This window comes from Stenella coeruleoalba (assembly GCF_951394435.1).
Source record: "Stenella coeruleoalba genome assembly, chromosome: 2".
In the NCBI taxonomy this organism is placed as follows: domain Eukaryota; kingdom Metazoa; phylum Chordata; class Mammalia; order Artiodactyla; family Delphinidae; genus Stenella; species Stenella coeruleoalba.
In genome coordinates this window covers 65,560,168-65,582,272 of record NC_137147.1, presented here as the reverse complement: position 1 = coordinate 65,582,272, position 22,105 = coordinate 65,560,168, and the positions used below count along the sequence as shown (strand labels likewise).

At 41.1% G+C, this 22,105-nt stretch overlaps 1 protein-coding gene across 6 annotated transcripts in view; it reads left to right on the top strand.

Moving 5' to 3' along the window:
- The window catches only part of AKAP6 (A-kinase anchoring protein 6), a 598,487-nt gene that overhangs the window by 45,756 nt on the left and 530,626 nt on the right, over positions 1–22,105 (top strand). For 5 of the 6 annotated variants that reach the window (XR_013827168.1, XM_079913693.1, XM_079913688.1 and 2 more), the window contains exon 4: positions 18,588–18,688. The exons of the other annotated variant lie outside the window; for it this stretch is intronic. The gene's annotated coding sequence lies outside the window, so the exon portion shown is untranslated. The remainder of the gene's footprint in view (positions 1–18,587; positions 18,689–22,105) is intronic. 6 annotated transcript variants of the gene reach the window in all.

Here is a 22,105-nt window from a genome sequence, read left to right as displayed (position 1 = left end):
TCTCTACAGTTGCCAAGGGGTTCCAGGGCTCAGTCCTCCATGCTTACATTTTTATAGTGTGGTCTGTTTACAGGCAGAATGTCATTTGAGGACATGGAAAGTACCCACTGCTCAAAATTGTGTCTGCTCCAACTGGTCTCTCCTGCAATTTCCAAACCCAAACCCCTTGTTCAACAAAGACCTGTTTTCTGAGAGGAGTAACCACGAAGTCAGACACTCTGTCCCCACGCTTGTCGTCTGGTGAAAATGAACAATCTGATGAGACCTGGAGGGATGGGGGTAACTCTGGCACCAGAAAATTGTGGCCCAGGGGAGTGTATTTTTCAGAGCCGAGGTTTCCTCATCAGTGGAAGCAGCTGTGTTAATTCCTCTGTCAGATCCTTTCTGGATCTAACATTCTATTTTGCATGGCAGGTAGCATCCTGGAAAGCACAGAGTGTGGTACATCCCTGGGAACACTGGGTAATTGTTTGGGGGTGGGGGCAGGACCGGATTAGACACTGTAAAAAAAAAAAGAAGAGAGCATGGAGAAGGAGCGTGATTTGACAACCAAATTAAGGCTATTTAAAAATGTTTCTAGGACATATATTCCTGGGTCCAATTTCTGACTAGAAGTTGCCTGCAAGGGAGGGTGGTAGTGTAGGTATGGTTGTTGCAGATTTTTTGGAAGCTCAATTACTGGTACTCTTGAGGATGCTAATGAGTTTTGAAAATTATCTACAAAACTCATGGCCATAGATCTGACCCCTGAGCTGCAGCTTCTGCTATAAAGAGCTTTATGGTGAAGATGTTCTTGTGGTGTGGAGTGCTTTCCTTTTAACTGCAGATGGAGTACCACAAGCTGATATTCTTTGAATCCTAGAGAGCAAGTGACCTACTTACTTACTATTGTGTCTGAAATATTCAGTTAGAGTGTATTTTAGGAAAAACTTTTTCAGCTTGGAACATGGTTTTGCTTTTGTGAAAACACACACCCGTAGAGACACAAGATTAGTTTTCTTGGCTGTTCTGACCCACTGTGTCAGGAATAACTTTGGTTACTGTATGACTTCTCTCATTGGAAAGAGGCAATGTAAAATCCATGGGCTTCTTTAGTAAAGACTATTCATAACTATACCTTTATAGGCTCATGTGATGAAGATTAATGAAAGCTTTCGGTTTAGAATGAAAAAATGCACGAGTTATTTGCTAGGCTCTCTAACATCTCGAAGATGTTTATCCTGGTCTTTGCAGTTTATTGGTCAGGCTTTCTTTACCTTGTGGCTTTTCCCTTTGCAAAGAGTTTCAGCCTCTCTGTGAAGTACTGTGTAAATAGGTTTCAAGGTGGAGTGTGGGTGGGACTTTTTTTGCAAACTTTCTTCTTTCAAGACTTTTAAAGAAATCATACCCGGGACCAACTGAGAGGCAGAAACCTTGGGTGGCTTTGGAGTTTTCTCTGTGTGTGTTCTGCCATCTGCTGGAAAAGGATCACCAAGCTTGGAAAGCTGACCGGCAGTGTGGGAGAGGGTGTGCACTCCTGGTGCCTCCATCCCTCTCTCAGGGCTGGGCAGAGTACACAGCAAAGCTTGTAAAATGCCACGATGTACTTGGTTTTCTGTTGGATCACCTTAACTCACAACCAGAGTTATCTCAGGGATTTCCCTACCAGTCTGCTGAGCTCAGGTCCAAGTTGCTTTGGGAGCCTGCATCACAGTACCCTCTGGCCTCATTCTTCTGGCTATACAGTATGTTGATTGGGATTGCCTTGAAGTACTTTTCATTGGTTTAAAGTGGAAACAAAACAAAACATTCAATCCAAGTCCGGGTGGGGGGGCAAGGTGGCTGCCTTCGTAGTGATGTTAGTATAAGAGGGCTAACTGATCTATTCAGGAAAGATCAGCCCTTTTTCTCTGAGATCATAATCTCCCTCCTTTTTGGTGTTAAAATGCCCTTTTACAAAATGATAGTAATAGATGAGAGTGATCATGTTAAGCATATATTTGCACGGCAAAAGTAAAAGTTAGCAACTGTGAGTCAGTTTCCTAATTCTTTTAAAAAACATTTTCTTGTCTGTGAAATCCCAATGTCTGGGTTTGCTACTCCCTGTGGTCTCACCTTTTCCTTCATGTGACAACTCGAGTAGAAAAGTAGGGTCAACAATCCTCAGTTGTAGCTTCCATATTTTCCCTGGCAAATCCTCCGTGGATTTTTCTGTGCTATGACCCACATAGAAACACAAAAATAATAGTCTGGTAGAATGAGGATAATGTCTCCTTACTAACTGGGTCACTGCTTTATAGATGGATTTTGGTCTGTAGTAAATGCTTGGCCTGGTTTCGCACCCCTCTGCATCATTTTCTTCCTCTGGAGTTCTTGATGGAATGTGACCTTCCTGTCTGGATGTGTCTGTGGGACTCCCATGGGGAAGACTTAAGATTTTTGGCAGCCAGATCCTCAAGGCAACTGGGACAGGATGTGAAAGGCCAGCATCCTTGTTTCTTCTTAAAATTTCTCAGAGGCTTATAATCCTTTCGAAAGATTTTAAAATGGTAATATGACATTTTGATATCTAAGATTAGTTAAAGGTTCTAGTAACTGAAGTAATGAAACTGACTTTCTTCTTTATTAAGGGTTATACTTACAGAAACATATGATTTTTTCCCCCAAATGTTTTAAGGCCTAATTCAAATAAAATTATAAAGATTAAAGATAAAAATACAACTGGAGTTACTCTGATTGAGGTAGTTTTGGTATTTGGCTCTGTGGAACCTGAATTGAAAATTGCTATTGTATAAAAACTGAATTGAAATTTATTTCTGAGAAGCTATTTAGCTAAGAGGGCAGATATTTGAGATCTGAGTAGGTGGAGGCTGGGAAAATAAGTTTGTACTGAAGCCAGAGCACATGGTGTCTTCATTGGAAATATCAATAGATGTTCCCAGAGAATAAACGTTTTTGTATATTTATCTAGTGATAACAAGTGCTTCTGAACGAGCAAAGGACATTCACGATTGCAGGGTATGAGTTTCATATGGGCACACACAGAGGCTTGTGACCTAAAGGCCATGTGAAGAAGGTGGAAAAATCCTCCCCAGTTAAATTTTCATGGGCCAGATTGTTAGAAACATGTCCAAGAAGTGATTTCATAAAACTTTTGAAACTTGGCTTAAAACCCTGGCAGATCTGTATCATCTGGTAAATATTTAGGACTTTGTGTATATTATTTTCAAGGAACGGCAATAAACTATACAAAAAAAATTTCTTCAGCAAAAACAAAGCACTGCAGGAATGTTAGCGTTTGAATCAGAATTTTGTTTTTTTTTTTCCAAGGGTAGCTGTGGGGTGGGGGAGAGGGAAAGAGGTCTTATTTCTGATAGAATTAGGTCAGTTTAAATTCTCTTTCATTGAAGGTGGCTATCAAAGTTTACTATGATTTTCTTGTTAACTTAGCAACACTGGGCATATGATAGCTTCATTTTTTATCACCTGGTAGTTTTTTGCTTTTATTTTTAAAAATTTTCTTGCCTGAAAGAGCTTATGAGATTTCACCATTACCTGCACCTTAAAATCTCAGTATGTAACTCAACAGCAATTGAAAATGTGAATTTTCCTATCTAGTAGGAGAATTAAAAAGCAGGAAGGTAGAGTTCAGGAATAATACTCCCAAAAGGGAACAATCAAACATCAAGGCCATGTTCTAGTTTCCTCAGGTCATAGCCTTCTGTTAACGATACCATCTTATATTTCTTTTCCAATGGGATTCACATCTGTTTGTCTTTCACATATCTCCTAAGGCAAATGGCTATAATAATCATGCCCCTATTATATAATTTGGGAAACAGAGTCATAGATAAGGAATTACTTTCCTGTCTCTCTTTTCCTCAATACATTGTTCTATTGTAGTGAGGAAAACACAGATGTCAACCAGTTATATATGCCAAGCACTTTACATGTATTATCTCATTATTTCCTATGAGGTAGGTGTATTTCTATTTTTTTTCTTTCAGATGAGGAAATAGTGGCTTATAGAGATTGAAAAACTTGCTAGAATTTATATAGCTAGTACGTGGCAGAATGGGGAACAGAAACCATTACACCATACTGCCTCTCCAGTAATATGCTACAGAGAAAGCAGCTTCCATAGCCCAATTGAACCCAGCTGTCTATTCCCAGGCTCCCAGCCTGGTACCTTTCTTCATGTCCAGCATTCAGTGAACCAAGGAGTTGATTTAGACCTCCCAGGAAAGGGGTCTGGAGAGGCAACAATGTCCTGCTCTCTAGCTTAGAGTTAGCTGTCACTGATAAGACCTCTCTAAGATGTTTTAAAACAGCATGATAAAGACGTAGTAGATGAATATATGTTCTATGCAAAGGCTCATGGAACAGCAGCTCAGTAATTGCCTAAGGCCTAAGCAGGCAAGCAGGAGGCCTCAAACTGGACATGCCTCCCCAGTGTGTAGGCAGACATCTTCTCACAGGCTGTATTCCCATCCTGGCCTCTTCCCTTTTCTGTTGACTTGGGCAGAGTCCCAACTTTTCCTTACAAAAGATCAAAACTAAGACTTCTTGGCTGTCCAGATCAGATCGTCACTAAGGTTTGGCCGTCTCTCAGAAAAGACAGGCTGGGTTGGCCTGAACTTTCCTCACTTGGCATTTCAGGGAGTTCATACTCCACTGAAGGACCTTAAAACCAACAACTGTCTCCTTCATACCGTAGTAATGGCTTTGACTCAAAAACTGAATGTAGCTGATGCCAAATAAATGGCAACTCAGACGATGCTCTCCAGACTCGGCAGCTTTTAACCCATTTATCTTTAGAAACCTAACCCTTCTCTTTCAGACCCAGGCCTGTACAAATGAAATTCTATTTGGGTATAAAGTTTATTCTAAAACTAGCTTTTTGGACTGCTACTGATTTTGAATACTAATGTCCATCTTTGTTACTTTTTTGATTATGAATTTTCTAGAAGGAATAATTTTGTAGAACACAAGTACTCTGGACCCGGTTTGTGCAGAATTCACTTTAAGGGGAGGTACCTTAAATGCCTGACTGTACACTATGTTAGAAGGAGAAAAGACATCTAAGTACTACATTTGTTCCTTTTTTCTTAGTTCTGTGAGCCTGTGAGACTTAGCTCTTCAATTTCTCCCATGCCTCAAAAATTCAGATCTCAAGGACTTCCCTGGTGGTCCAGTGGTTAAGAATCCACCTTCCAATGCAGGGGACACGGGTTTGATCCCTGGTCGGGAAACTAAGATCCCACATGCCATGGGGCAACTAAGCCTGTGTGCTGTAACTACTGAGCCTGCATGTTCTGGAGCCCGTGTGCCACAACTAGAGAGCCCGTGTGCCGCAACTACTGAGCCCGCGTGCTCTGGAGCCAGCGTGCCACAAGAAGAGAGCCCACGTGCTGCAACGACTGAGCCCATGCACTCTGGAGCCCATGTGTCACAACTAGAGAGAGGCCTGTGCATCACAACCAGAGAGGAGCCCGTGGGCTACAACAAAAGATCCCACATGCCGCAACAAAGATCCTGCGTGCCGCAACTAAGACCCGATGCAGCCAAAATAAATAAAATAAGTTAAAAACAAAAAAGAAAGCAAGCATTAAAGTTTCTTTAAAAAAAAATTCAAATATCTAAGCTACCCACCACAACAAAATATCACAAGTGCTTTGGGAATTTCAGAGGAGGAAGGGTGTGGTCAGAATGCTGCCTTCTTTTTCCTAGCACAGTCAGACAGCATCTGCTCACTTTCTAATTCACTACAGAAAAACCGACCTTTCATTTTAGCCTCTGCATATTAAGAACATGATTCCTAACATTCCATTCACTACAACAGAAGCTCATTATTGTACATATCTGGTCTCAGGTGTTCATTATAATGCTGTATTTCCTCTTCTGCTTTCAGAGAGGGAGGTAGTGTCACTTACATCTGGCATATGGGAAAGGGTTAAATAAACAGGGACTCATCAACCAGTTCAGCCCTGGCCCCAAGCAGCAGGTGGTTCTTTTGCTCTTCTCACTAAACTGGGACTTATACAGGAAACAGCCGTTGAGGAAGGCAGGTTAAGTAATTTAGCAGTTTTGTAAGGAACATGCATGTAAACCAGAGGATAATCCTTTCATGCCCCAAACATCTTATAAAATAGTGGTGGAACCAGATGTACAGGGGATCCCAAACATGCAGTTTCTGCACTGCAAACATTGTCCAGTCATGAGCTGTAGAAGTGTAGCTGGTGATGCCTTGCTTATGTCTTAAACTGAAGAGAATGAGGGGCTCTGCATTTAACAGGTTACATATGCTATCAAAGAAAGCTGTACCCCTTGGCAAAGTGCATCTTCTTTGGGGAACAGGACCTCTAACCCTACAGAGCCGAGAGTGATAAGGATGGGAAACACAATGACCCCCCGTGGGTCCTTGAGAATGATGGTAAGGTGGGGCCACTCCTGCTTCCATGTCTTGGTTCGCAGACTCATGAATTCTTCCTACTGGGACACAGCACCATATAGATTCAATACTTACACTACATCCTTGGAAGATGGCACTCCATCCTTGCAGAGAATTGCTTCCAAGCTGGTATTTCAGCTATACCTTCAACAGGGCATTCCAATGCTCTGTCATGCCAGTGACTTCTGTATGGTGTGGTGTGCGATATGACCAGTATATTCCATGGTCATGGGCCTGCTGCACATGTCCTTCATTGTGCAATGGGTTCCTGGTCATATACTGTGTTTCGTGGCCTTCCACGTCTGTGGGATAGGCACACTGTGATTCCTGATAGCGGTGCTGCTTGAGACTCTGCAGATAGTAAAGGCAACCCCATACTCAGCATAGGTGTCTACTATAAGAATGAGTCATTGGCCCTTGAAGGAGTACAGTCAGCTTGCTGCCAAGTGGCTAGTTGTTCTCCTCAAGGAATAGTGCTATATAGGATGCTCAGCTTTCATCTCTGAGGTTGAAAATTCAGAGATGGCAGTAGCCAGATTGCCCTTGATAAGTGGGGATCATGTTGTTGGGCCCAGGTATACTCTGCCATTGTGGGCCTGTGCCCATCTTGTTAGTTCAGCATGGTTGGTGGCAAAGGCTGACTCATGTCAGCTGGCCGAGTCATTTTGCCTATTTAATTGCTCAGTGCCTATTCCATGGTGGCACTTATGGCATTAACATGATACAAAAATCTTCACACTTCATTCTCACAATTATATGTCCATTTACATGTATATTTTTGTCTCTGATCTTCTGGTATCTTTTCCTTTCAGGTCCCTGACCAGTCAGCTGTCCCTCTAGCCTTTCCAGTCACTGCAATAATTTTGTTCTCCTGGCTTCTGTGCTGCCACCAGGGCTCAATTGCTTTGGGGCCCCATCAACCCCATCACTGTCAATAAGCCAAGCTTTGTGACTGCCTCTCTTACCATAGGCTCTGGCTTGCAGAGTAGAGCCACTACTGGAGTTCTTAGTGAAGCTGGTTCTCCTCTCCCTAGCAAATTCCTGATGGCCTTGGTCAATGAAGCATCCTCTTGGCTCTCCTAAGAAATACAATCTTCTGGTGAGTCTGTGGCATCACATAATGCATCCATTCCAGTATGCCAGCTTCCCCCAGCCTCTTTATCCCTTCTTCTACTGCTTGCTGTGGCCACTCAAGCATTTCCACTTTCTTTACAATAGGCTATAGTTTTCTCCAGGCTTCTAGGAGCCTCCTAACCGCAAGTTTGCTCCTTTGCTGGCGTCCTTGCCAGGATGTTAAATCCCATGTCCCAAGAGAATGCCCCAAGGCAATTTATTCTTGCTTACACAGTCTTATATTCCTCCTCCTTTGATTAAGCACCCTTAAAATCCAGCCACAGAGGTCCTTCCCCGGACTGTCGGGACATGCTAATTCTGGCAGCTCTTTGCTCTCTTATCAGCCTTAGCACATCACCACAGATTATGCCGGAATTTATCTCTAGTTATCAGTTTGGCAGGCAGGGGACAAGTGGGACTACTCCTGAAGGTGGCATGTACTTCTTGTGGCAGAGAGGCCTCTGTCGTGTCTTCCTTCATGGGGGATGTGCTAGCTTCTAACACTGAGTGGTAGGCTCTGCAGGCTCTGAGGGTTTAGGAGAGCATGGAGAGCCGTAAGCCTCTGGGCTTTAACCCATGTTCCCCCATATGGGTCTCAGGTTTTTCTAATTAGGATTTTTGCGTAATAGACCTGCCTTGGCTAAGCATTTAAATGTTTCTGGAGCTTTGGACTATTCAGCCATGTGTTTGCTCCTCAGTTGTGTCTATTCTCTCATTATGGGAGAGAAGGGTCTCTTTGTAAACTACCAAAAAGGTTTTCTGATTGTTATACTCAACTGTACTTATACTTTGTTAGAAGGTGCTCTCAAGTTGTTCATTATCCCTCTGCAGGACAATACAATTTAGTAATAACCAACTGACTCTACTGTCCTTTTATACATTGTTCCCCCCTTACCTTTCAAATGCCTGCATCTTCTCGGCAAGGGCATTCCCCTCCAATGGGATGTGTTCCCACATCACTACCAGTAACATCTTCAGCAGCTGGCCCACCACCTTGTGCCAGGGACTATCTGTGCCCCACAAACCACCTGGGGTATGCTCTTCTTTAGATGAGGGGTGGTTGATCCAGTCTGAAACTCTCATCTTACTGCCTGCTTTCTCAGCCCACTCCTGCTACCGATTGTGTCAGTTCATGTTCTCTGGATGTAGATGCCAAAATGGAATTAGAAGTGCAAGGGATTTATAGAGGGAGACACCTGTGAAGGATAAAGGGGAGTAAGAGCCAGAGTAGAAGGGAGGGCCTTTGGATGGCACTGTAAATCTGAAACCAGTGAAAGAAGGGAGGGAAGAAAGGAGGAAAGGCTAGGAAGAGCCTGAGACTCAGCACAGCTCTGAGGTAGTCTTAGGGGGCAGGTAAGGAACCAGAGCAAAGATTGCCCTTAGAGGCATCCTGCCCGGGCTGGAGTGGGCCTGCCCTAGTGCCCTGCTGTGCACAGTCACTGGCTGAGAGCAGTTCAGGCAGTCTGTGGCCTTGGCTTGAATGCTGCCTCAAAGCCTGGAGGTGCATCTGCTGGAGACTGGCAGCTAACCACATGCCGCACAGCAGGGAGATCTGAACAGTGCACCTCATGGCTGCCACCTTCACTTCTCTGTCTGTAGTCTTCCCTATCTTCATGGCAACATATCCTGTTCTTAGGCCCAAATCATGGACTTATCCTTTATTCTTTTCTCTTTTACATTCTCCACAATCTGTCAGGATAACCTGTGGCCAGACCTTCATATCTTAACTAGAATCTGACCACCTCTCATTACCTTCACTGCTGTCATTGATATGAAGAGACACAGGGAGAAGATAGCTGTCCACAAGCCAAGGGACACCTGAAGCTACCACAAGCTAAGAGCGAGGCCTGGAACAGATCCTTGCCTAGGCCCTTCAGAGGGAGCATGGCCCTGCCAACACCTTGATCCCAGATTTCTGGCCTCCAGAACTATGAGACAATGAATTTCTGTTGGTTAAACCACCCAGTTAGTGGTACTTTGTTTGTGGCAGCCCTAACAAACGAATACAAATACCATCTCTCATTTGGATTACTGCAAGAGCCTCCCTGTTGATCTGTTTGCTTCAGTCTCTTTTAACAGAGTAGTAAGAAGGATCTCACTTAATGTAAATCAGATGATGTCACTCCTCAGTTCAGAAATCATCCAGAGGATTTCTGTTTTAGAGTAAAAGCCAAAGTCTTTACACAGGCCCACATTACATGTGCTTCCCCTTGCCCACTCTGCTCTAGGTACCTACCTTTAGTTTTCAAGCAGGCCAGGCTCTCCCACATAACGGCCTTTGCTAAAGCTGTTTCCTCAGACTCCCCTTCCTGCAAAGGACAAGGCTCATTCTCTCACTTCTTTGTTCAGCTGTCACCTTCTTTACCTTGACCACGTTGCTTAAAATCACAATCACTCCCTCTGTACACCTGGTCCCCTTTAACCTGCTCTATTTTGTTCTTTGTCCATAGCACTTATCAACTAACATAGGATATTGATTATTTCAATTATTTATTACCTGTCTCCCTCCACTAGAATGTAGGCTATGAGGGAAAGGAATTTTTGTTTGTATCCCAAGCAAAATAACAGTACCTGGTTCCTAGAAGATGCTTAATGTTTGCTGGATAAAGAAATGGGCTTTCCAGGATAGGAAACAGAATAAAATATTATACCGGATAGCCTGGTAGCACAACAAATCCCTCCACAATTTAATACCTGGCTTACATCTTGTACCAAGAACTGACCTACCTTCATCCACCTAAGATGTATCAAAAGCATCCTGTGTCAGGCGCAAGATCAAAAAGGAGTAATGTTTGGTCTGTGCCTTCAAGGACTCAAGAGTCTAGTGGCTGGAGGCAAGGAAATGTGTGCCCTAGATTATCTTTTTGTCATCTCTCTTCTCTTTTTTCTTTTTTTAAATATATAGTAGAAGTAAGGCAAGGGGTACTAGTGGGTGATGACAGCCTGGTAGATTTATTTTGCTTCATATAGTCCAAGCAGGCTTTCTTTGAGGGGAACTTGAACTTTATTTCAGGTATCACAGTAGGATTAAAATCTTCCCTCTCCCACCCTGTGTCTAACAAAACAGTATAGGTTTCACATAAAAAAGATGTCATTATCTGGACTATAATGATTAACCTATTTTAAAATGCATAGACATTTCTATTCATGAAAAATTATGATCATTATGCAAGTTTCTGACTAATCCTAATTGCTTCCAGGCCAATTTCATGAAAACTTGTAAATAAAAAGTGCCGCTGGTACTGTTATGCAAAAAGAAGCCTTTAAACATGGTTTATTTAAGTCTGATGAATGCAGTGAAAGATAAAAATAAATTAATAATCTGTTCATAATCTTAGGTAAAAAAATAGGTACTTATAGTCCTATTCAAAACTTTTTTTTTTAAAGAAGATGTTGGGGGTAGGAGTTTATTAATTAATTAATTTATTTTTTCTGTGTTGGGTCTTCATTTCTGTGTGAGGGCTTTCTTTAGTTGTGGCAAGCGGGGGCCACTCTTCATTGCAGTGCGCGGGCCTCTCACTATTGCAGCCTCTCTTGTTGCGGAGCACAGGCTCCAGACGCGCAGGCTCAGTAGTTGTGGCTCACGGGCCTACTTGCTCCACGGCATGTGGGATCTTCCCAGACCAGGGCTCAAACCCGTGTCCCCTGAATTAGCAGGCAGATTCTCAACCACTGCGCCACCAGGGAAGCCCCTATTCAAAACTTTAATTCTCTGAAATGTCTTTTCATGATCTGTCAAAAGATAAAATATTTAAAAACTGTGTTTCATTTATTATTATTATTTATTTACTTTTTTATTGAGGTATAGTTGATTTATAGTATTATATTAGTTTCATGTATATAACCTAGTGATTCAAAATTTTTTTTTTTTTTTTTTTTGCGGTACGCGGGCCTCTCACCTCTGTGGCCTCTCCCGCTGCGGAGCACAGGCTCTGGATGTGCAGGCCCAGTGGCCATGGCTCACGGGCCCAGCCGCTCCGCAGCATGTGGGATCCTCCCGGACCGGAGCATGAACCTGCGTCCCCTGCATCGGCAGGCGGACTCTGAACCACTGCGCCACCAGGGAAGCCCTAGTGATTCAAACTTTTAAAGAATTTTTAAGGAGCAAAATTTTGAGAAGCTTTGCATTTTTATTGAATTATTTTTCTTGAAAGAATATTTTTAGTAGTTCTCGATGTCTTGTCTTTGATGTGACTTAAGAGTCTTGAGTGATTCCTCAAGGAAAAAGCAGTGTTTTTGTGTGTATGTATATTTTTCTGTTCGTCATTTCCTCCTTTATTCAATGTTTCTTGAGTGACTACTAATCTGTAATAATCTAGACCAGTACCTAGTATTCACTCAATTTTATGGAGATCAGAGTTCTCAGATCTTTCCTGAATGGAGCAAAAATATAAAGAATTGTCTACTTTGTATTAATTGCAGTGACTTTAAAGGAAATAGTTTTTGTATCTCTTTTGGCTTAAAATTCTTAGTCTGCAAGAGGGAAAAAGCCTTGTACATAATTGAATGAGGAAAAGAGTAAACAATGTCAAGAGTTCAAGGTTTAAGAAACACACCTATATTTCCACCTCTAAATGACAATTACTATTTGATTTAAAATATCAATTTCTCTATTTGTATTCATTCCTATTTTTTTCCTAAAAGAAGAATTGCTACTTTCTTCCTTAATGTGAAAATTTTCATTGATGTTCTTTCCCTCTCTTCAAGATAATTTCTGAAAATATTTTCTTCATGTATATTTCCTTCTCTTATTTTGTGACATTTCCATGTTTTCGATTTTCTAATTAGCCTTTTTATGTGCAAACTATATTTGTTCACCTTTAAATTGTTTATTACCTATATAGTTATTTTCATTTTTCAACTGCTATACCTTTTTTTTAAACCTGAGAAAATAGTTTGGGTATACTGATTTGGGATGCAATACATTACAATTTTTTCATTTAAATGAATGGAAAAAGTTTTTAAACTTAATGGCTTTTCAGTTTGCAGTCTGTTTTTTAGGAATGAACAGAAGTTCCTAACAGGTATCAGTGTATCAATTTGTGGATCAACCTAAAGCATGTCTGTGGAGTAGATTTGGCCAGCAGGATGCTAGTTAGTGACATTCAATGAAGAATGGCTGCAAAAGTACTGTAAATATGTTAGCGTGCTGAACAAGCTATGGGGGTTATTATTCTAGGCCTTTCAGGGTGCAGGGTGGAGGGTGGTGCTTTTTTCTTTCTAACATCTTTATTGGAGTATAATTGCTGTACAATGTGGTGTTAAAATCCTCAACAAAATACTAGCAAACAGAATCCAACAGCACATTAAAAGGATCATACACCATGATCAAGTGGGGTTTATCCCAGGAATGCAAGGATTCTTCAATATACACAAATCAATCAATGTGATACACCATATTAACAAATTGAAGGATAAAAACCATATGATAATTTTAATAGATGCAGAAAAAGCTTGTGACAAAATTCAACACCCATTTATGATAAAAACTCTCCAGAAAGTGGGCCTCACATAATAAAGGCCATATGTGACAAACCCACAGCCAACGTCGTTCTCAATGGTGAAACACTGAAACCATTTCCTCTAAGACAGGAACAAGACAAGGGTGCCCACTGTCACCACTATTATTCAACATAGTTTTGGAAGTTTTAGCCACGGCAGTCAGAGAAGAAAAAGAAATAAAAGGAATCCAAATCGGAAAAGAAGAAAAGCTGTCACTGTTTTTAGATGACATGATACTATACATAGAGAATCCTAAAGATGCTACCAGAAAACTACTACAGCTAATCAATGAATTTGGTAATGTAGCAGGAAACAAAATTAATGCACAGAAATCTCTTGCATTCCTATACAATAATGACAAAAAATCTGAAAGAGAAATTAAGGAAACACTGCCATTTACCATCGCAACAAAAAGAATAAAATACCTAGGAATAAACCTACCTAAGGAGATAAAAGACCTGTATGCAGAAAACTATAAGACATTGATGAAAGAGATTAAAGACAATACAAACAGATGGAGCGATATACCATGTTCTTGGATTGGAAGAATCAACATTGTGAAAATGACTCTACTACCCAAAGCAATCTACAGGTGCAATCCCTTTCAAACTACCAATGGCATTTTTCACAGATCTAACTAGCTTTTACAAAGCTCTAGAAACTCACCTCAAAATCCCTTGAGTAAATCAAGTTATTCTCAGATTATTGCCCTGGTCCCTTGCCTTTTTTTTTTTTTTCTTCTTTGGCCTTTTTCTTCAAAGATATCATCCTATTTTTATTTCTCTTTCTTCTGAAATATAGTTAACCTACTTCTTTTTGAAAGTTTCTGGATCTCATTGATTTTCTGGATTTGAGAAGTCTTTTAATAGATTTCAGAGTGCTGCCTCATTCATACTATGAGTCTAAGAAAGGTATTCTTTACTCTAAGAAACTTTCTTCTTTCACATTTCTGGATGTTTCCTTTATTTCAGTTCAATCTTGTTTTCCCTTCACTTTTTTGTCTTCTTCCTGTAAGACACAAAAACTTCCTCTTACTGAATTATCATTGGTTTATTGGTAGAGTGATTCCAAGACAAAATGTCAGATTTTTCCTTTCATGTTAGGGAGATACTCCCAACATCTCTTCCTCTCTGGACCTCTGGTAGGTTCATTTTCATAAATGCCATTTTCTAGTTTTCCTTTAAGAGTATATAAACAGTCACTTCTGTGATTTTCCAGAGTTTGCCTTATCTCTTAAGGGCACCAGATGGCTTACTCCATATTCTCATGTTAGGCTCACTTACTTATGTACCATATTCAAAATGTCAAAACCAAGTGATCTTGGATTGTTTACTTTTGTTATTTTAATTTATCTGAATTAGACAACTTACCTCCTTCCAGTTAAACTCAAACTCTTAGGCTTCCCTGAATGTTTAATTAAAATTTTTTCTCCAGGTCCTTTTCCAACCTTTTAGCACATCAAGACATTACAATTATGTTTCTGGAATTCTCTTCTCTAGCTAAGTTGAGGGCTTTGGTGGTGTCTCTTTTCCGTGAAAGGCTAGTCCAGTCTCAGACTCCTCAGTTTCAACTTTAATAAAAATTGTTCCAGGGGACTCCCCTGGTGGTCCAGTGGTAAAGAATCCACCTTCCAATTCAGGGGACGCAGGTTCGATCCCTGGTCAGGGAACTAAGATGGGGCAACTAAGCCCACGTGCCACAACTACTGAGCTCGTGTGCCTCATCAAGAGAGCCCGCGTGCCACAAACTACAGAGCCCACACACCCTGGAGCCTGCGCGCCACAGCTAGAGAGAGAAAACCCGTACACTGCAACTAGAGAGAAACCGGAGCAGACTGCACGCTGTAACGAAAACGATCCCACATGTCTCAACAGATATCCTATGTGCCGCAACTAACCCGATGCAGCCAAAAGAAAATAAAAAGCAAAAAAGGAAAATAAATAAAATAACTAAATATTAAAAAAAAATTGTTCCAAAACACAAATGCTACCCCCCTTCCTCTCTCCTTTCTGTTTGTTAAATTCAGGAGTTGTCTGCTCATTCTGACACCGTTTGATTGAAAAACCAGTTCTTGGGAATAAAAGTTTTTATTCACCGTAATGTTTAGGGGTCAAATTATCAGTCAAAATATGACCAAAAAACATAATGCTCCATCTTCTCATGTTCTTAGCCTTTTCCTTCTTTATAGGATTTATCCTTTAGTATGCTTTTTATTCCTGAAAACTGGCTTGAGAGTCCCTCACAAAAAAGGATTCATCTTATTATTTTTTGAATTGTGAATCAACTTGTTCTCATTTCAAAAGGATCTTTTCTCCTCACTTTGAGTGATAAAGGTTCAAAAAAATAATTTCTCTGCACACTAAAAATCCGTCTTTAGAATGTAAATGAAAACCACAGTGAGATTCCACTTCATACCCACGGGGATGGCCCAGGCTGGGTATAATGGGTATGAGGCTTCTTTTGGGGATGATGAAAATATTCTCAAACTGTGGTGATGGTTGTGTGTATCTGAATATATTAAAAACCATTGAAGTGTGTATTTTAAATGAGTGTATTGTATATGAATTATATCCCAATAAAATTATTAAAAGAAAAAAAATTTTAAACACATTTACTTTTCAGTGATCAATACCACTTTCTCATGAAATGCTTACATATGAGAAATGTTCTTGTGTCTTCTCACCTTAAATTGTTCTCTTTCGCTTAGAAGTCAGGCTCATTCCTCTGGCTAATAATTGCATCTGACAGAATCCCATCAGTGTTTTTGCTTCTTCCTTTATTAGCCAGACTACTTCCAGTTTAAAGAAAATTTTGCCCTCAACAACCACTAGAGTTCCCTATAAGGTATGGTTCATAAAGGAAAGGCAGGACAGGTGCTTGATTCTTTCTTTCTATTTATCAGCTTTACAGATAGTAAGTGGTTCCCTAGTGTGCAACAATGACCAGTGCTTTCTAGGGTCATTATGAACTTAGGGATTTAAACGCACGTGATATATTCTAATCCATTGCTGGTATTATCCTTATTGGTGCTTAAAGTTTCCCATATTTGCCCAGTAGGAGCATTGACGTTGACTCCTGGGTCTTCTAGATACAACTCCAGTAATGTTTGATGACTTCTTTATTTTCTGGTGTAAAAAACTGCTCTTGGCTCCTCTTTTACATTTTCTGTTCCAGACATGAACTTACCATTTCTCCAAGAAGCCCTGGGGTATTTTAGAGACCACTACCTGGATGCTATGGGTGCTTATTGCTTCCGGTTTCGTTATTATTTCTAGGTCTTTTCAGTAGACAGATACAAGAAATATTTTTTAACATAAAATAAATTATGAATTCATATTGACACTTCTAATTCAAAAAAGAGGGTTTTTACTTAATTTCATTGATCTTAATCTGTACCTTTCTTCTACATCGAAATCTCTTCTTAACACCAATTACTCATTTTCCTTATCCCCCACTAAACACACAGTAGTCCAAGTGTAGCATTATTAATGCTACTCTAACAGTGTGATTAGTTGAAAATGTTAGAATTGTTTGAAGTTCTTTTTTGTAATGAGGGCATATGCCAAAATAATGAATAACCAGACACATTACTGTGTTTTTAAGTCACTTGGCATGATTTGTTTCTGGTGGTTATACCACCAACTAGACACACATTTAGGTTCTTTTTTTTTTTTTTTTTTTGCTTTTTATTATTAAGGATATTTTATACTTCTTTTTAATAAGGTATAATGTATATACTGTACAATTTATCCTCTTTAATGTATAGTTCTGCATATTTTGACGAAAGCATAAAATCATGTACCCTGCACTAAAACCAAGATACAGAACAGTCTTATCAACCCCCCGAATTGCCCCAAGCTCCATTACCGTCAACCCCCACTCCAGTTCCCAGCAATTTGATTCTGTTTTTTTGTCCATGTAGTTTTGCTTTTATTCAGAATGTCATATGAATGGAGTCATATAGTATATAGCTTTTTGAGTATGGATTCAGCATAAAAGTATTGCTGTTTAAAATTTAATTTTGTTTTATAATGATATAAAATATTTGCATGATTCCACAGTCTAATCAACAAAAGTATATGTAAAGAAATTTGGCTTTTATCCTGTCCTCTTCACTTTATGCCTTTCCTCCCTCTATAGATAGCCATTTTTTTAACATAAATTTGTTTATTTATGGCTGCGTTGGGTCTTCATCGTTGGGTCTTCATCATTGGGTCTTCGTTGCTGCGTGCAGGCTTTCTCTAGTTGCAGTGAGCGGGGGCTACTCTTAGTTGTGGTGCGCGGGCTTATTGTGGTGGCTTCTCTTTGTTGTGGAGCACAGGCTTTAGGTGCACAGGCTTCAGTAGTTGTGGCACGCAGGCTCAGTAGTTGTGGCTCGCGGGCTCTAGAGCACAGGCTCAGTAGTTGTGGTGTATGGGCTTAGTTGATCCGCGGTATGTGGGATCTTCTTGAACCAGGGATCGAATCCATGTCCCCTGCATTGGCAGGCGGATTCTTAACCACTGTGCCACCAGGGAAGTCCCTAGATAGCCATTTTTTATTTTTTGATATCTATCTGTCTACCAATCTCATATTTCCCTCTCCCTTCTTAAACAGTTAACATAATATGCACACTTTGCTCAGGTGGGGCATTTTAGTTTAAATTAATTTCAAGGACTCAGAATTAAAAGGGCTTAAGGATAATAATATATTTGACTAGTCTCTAGTTTTAAATTGGAATTGTATTATAGGTTTGATAAAAAGTAGTAAATCACCCTTTTTTTTCTTTCTTCCCTCCCTTTTTTACCCCCAAATTTTGTCAGGGCCAGTGATGTGTCTGCTGCTATGGACTTGGAGGGTGGTATTTGTGCTGCAGTTTAGGGTTGGCTAGGATTTCCCGAGCCCTCTGTGTCAAAGTGGGCCTTGTGCAAGCTTATGCAGCAAAGAGCAACAGTTATTACTGAGTAGCTACTTGTGCCAGGCATATTCTAGACCCGGGGGATAAGGATGGAAACAAGTCACTTTCTGTGACCTATAATCTTACAGTTCTCTGAGAAAGGAAGACAAAGGATGAGGAATGTTTGCCCTGTGTAAGAGATGGGAGAAGCTGGGGGTTCCTATCTCCTGTGGGGTGGCCAAAGCTTGTCACAAGAGTAGCCGGATGAGGCAGCCACCTACCTTAAGACCCTCTTTTGCCTTCAAATACCTCACTACCAGGCCTGATGGAAATTTCCATATCTGCAAAACTCATTCCTTGGGGCTACCATTATCTTCAGAAACTTTTGTTTAAATGTAAAAGGAAGGGGCAGCACAGTAATATATTAGATCTCCTTCCATTCTTGCCCAGGGTGTTTAATAGATTTCTAGAAGGTAGAAGGGCCCCGAGAAGTATAAATAAAAAGGGTATGGGGAGGACAGCCAGGCGTTAGATTGTAATGAAGCTTAGTTAGCTAACATACAGAATGACAGATAAAATGATCTCGATAGGTTGGGAGGATGGGCCAGGTATCAACAGGATAAAGTAATATATGGATAAAAGTACATTTCGAATTCTTCATTACAGAGCTAAACATACACACCTGGCCCAAGAGTTGGAGAAGCTGGGGAAGATCCAGGGGAAAGTAGAGCAAGTTGCAGGCCCAGCTGCTGCCTCATGCAAACGAGGTGAGTGAGCAAAGATAAGCAGCACCTGTGTGAGCTGCAAAATGATTGCTGCATCATTTCTGCCCAGCAAATCTCCCACAAGAATACTTCTTGTGGCTGACCCTCATCAGAAATATATAGGAAAGGGAATTCTGGAAAATGTGGTTCAGCTTAGTTAAGTTGACACATTAAAAAGACACCACAGGGCTTCCCAGGTGGTGCAGTGGTTGAGAGTCCACCTGCCAATGCAGGGGACACGGGTTCGTGCCCCGATCCGGGAAGATCCCACATGCCGCGGAGCGGTTGGGCCTGTGAGCCATGGCCGCTGGGCCTGCACGTCCGGAGCCTGTGCTCCGCAACGGGAGAGGCCACAACAGTGAGAGGCCCGCGTACAGAAGAAAAAAAAAAAAAAAAAGATACCACAGATGAGTACTATTGTGATTCCGTGGTGGCAAGTAACAGACTCCAGTCAAGATTAGCTAAGGAAAAAATAACTTGCAAAATACCACGAGTGACTCATGTAACGCCGAGCAAGAATGTAGCCAGGCCTCTGGAGGGCCTAGGATCGGGTGTGTCTTGCCATAGGCCTGTTTCCTCTGCCCCTTTGACCTTTGGCAAGTACAATATGGTCAGCCTACAGGTTCTAAGCTACATCATGGTAACTGGATGAGGCATCCCAAGAGACTCAGCCTGTTTCTCTGTCTTTCCCTTCTTCCTTCTTCACTATTTCAATTCAGATATTGGTAAATGGACTTTGATTGGTCCAGCTTAGACTTCATGCCTATTCTTGGTCCAATCAGGATAACAGAGTCACACTATACAAAGTGGCTTTAGGACCAGGACCTGCCACTGTGAGGGAAGCAGACAGTTAAGGCGAGTTCACTCATCAGCTAAATTTGTTCTAAAATTTGTCCATAAGCAAGGTGTGATACCACAGGAGATGCCTAGAGCTCCCTGTGGTTCTGGGTAGTGCCGTGCATCTTTGTTTTCCCCCTTTCTGGTCTTTCCCTTTTCCCCCTTGCACCACTCAGCTCTGATACCCCAGTCCCTCCAGGCCTAGGAAAGCAATCAATGTGTGACCTCCTCACTCCCATTCTGAACTAGAACTATATGCATTTTTAGAGAAATAGTAAAGGACAATGTAGTATTTAACCTAAGGGAATTAAGGGTAATGCCTGGACCCCAAACAACAACAACAGAACCCAACCAACCAAACAAAACTCCGAAAACCTTTTTAGTAACTAGCCACTTATTTTGATTCTGAGTCAGACAAGCCTTGGATTTTGGAGAAACCAAAGGGGCAAAACAAGGCATGGAGACTGGGCCAGCAAGAAATCAGCATTGTCATTTGGTTTAGTCCAGATGGCAGTCCTGAAAAGGGTCCTAACATTGAGGCAAATACAAAGATACTATTCACCCTCATCACCACCAAATACTGCTTGTTAAGCAGTTCATTGTTTTGTCTTTACTGAACGATTGCGTGGAATGATGAATAGCTAGAAACGTTATGACCACTGGTTGGAAACCACCTGAGGAGTAACAAAATAAATTCTGTTCCTCTCTGTGAGTTGTGGAAAGACCAGGGTGAAAAGAACCAATTGTATTATCTGGACACTAATTCTTACTGATAATTCTTAGTGATAATTGTACTGCTAGTGTTTTCTGGCCTGTTTCTACAGGCCAGATATGCCTATTAAAGCGTTAACAACATGAGCAAGCTGTGAAGTAGATGAATTTTGCAGTCTGTGTCCTATGCCTCCAAACCCAACTCTCTCAAGTGAGTTAAGTGCCTCCTATATGGTAAGCATTGTACTACTTTCTAAAACTCTCACTTAAAAAATAAACCCATAAAGCCTTAGATTTAGACGGACTTTTAGAAGAGAATGAGACCCACTCTATCTAGGACTCTCTTCCAGTGACATCAAGTGCTGTACATTCAAAGGCAACATCCTCCATCAGTGATCATCTCTGAATGGTAAAAAGCTCTTCCATATATTGTGATGAAACTTGATTCCTCTGTTTCTACCCATGGATTATAATCTGTCCCGTAGAGGACAGTCTCATTCCCACTTACACATCCCAGCCTCTTAAGGTTTGTAGACTCCCTTCAAGTCTCCTCTAAGGTGAGCATCCTCAGGGTTCTTGGCTGTTTCTTTGATATCACGTGAATGCTCTAGTTGCAACTGTTCCTCTTTGAACATGATGCTGAGAACAGGACACGGCAATCCGTAAGTGACAAGTTCAGTAGGAGTGTTACACTGGGCTAGTAACATGCTCTGCATTTGTTTTACTAATTATTTTGAACATACTGCGTTTGAGTTAACTAAAACTCCAGGGGGAAGCCAGAGCTCTCCTACTCTACTCCTGCCATTGATTTCTTGAGTTCAAGTGTATTAGCATTATAGTCAAAGAGGGCTCTATTAATTTCTTATTGCTGCTTATTAGCACAAATTTGTTATCTCACGGTTCTGTAGGTCACATGTCCCACCTGAGTCTCACTTGGCTAAAATCAAGATGTTAGCAGGGCTTCTTTGCCTTCTGGAGGCTCTCATGGAGAATCCATTTCTCTACCTTTCCAGAGCTAGAGACTGCTCACTTTCCTTGGACTCTGGCCCCCTTCCTCCATCTTCAAAGTCAGCAACGTTGCATCTCTGTGCCTTTATTCCATAGTCACATCTCCCTTCAACTCGCCTCTTCTGCCTCCCTCTTTCATTTCTAAGAACTCTTGGAATTACACTGGGCCCACCTGGATAAACCAGGATAATCTATTTTAAGGGTTAGCAATTTTAACTCTATCTGCAACCTTAGTTCCCCTTTGCCATGTAACCTAAGATATTTACAGGTTCTGAGGATTAGGATATGGACATATTTGGAGGGCATTATCCTGCCTACCATAAGGGCTACAGCAGCTCCAGAAACCATCTTCCAGCAAAACAACATCCAAAGATATGAGAAAGGTCATCTCTTTTGCATGTCCCCTTTTAAGAAGGAGGGGGGAAATTTCCTAAAACCTCTTTGCACCCAACATATTTCCCTCATCAACTGGCCAGAATTATGTCACATGCCCATTCCTAACCCAATCACTGGGAAGGAAAATAACTGACCATGATTGGCTTGGGCTACTCAAGATGCATCCTCTGGGGCCAAGGAAGGCCCAGCCTCCCAGGAGGCAAGCAGGCCTCTGACGACTGAATCAAATTGGGTTTCTGCTAACAAGAAAGAGATGGAAAATGGCTTTTGGGTATTCTTTATCCTATAATGTCACCATGTAATGGCTTTTAGTTATGACCTAGTTAACTGAAGGGGAGAGAGAGAGAGAGAGGGATGTTTTAAAATTATTTTTGCCTTTTCCCTTCTATGTTGAAGAGAGCACAGAGATGTGAGATATCCAGAGAAAAGCAAGAAAATTATCAACATATTATATATATTGGTGTGTAT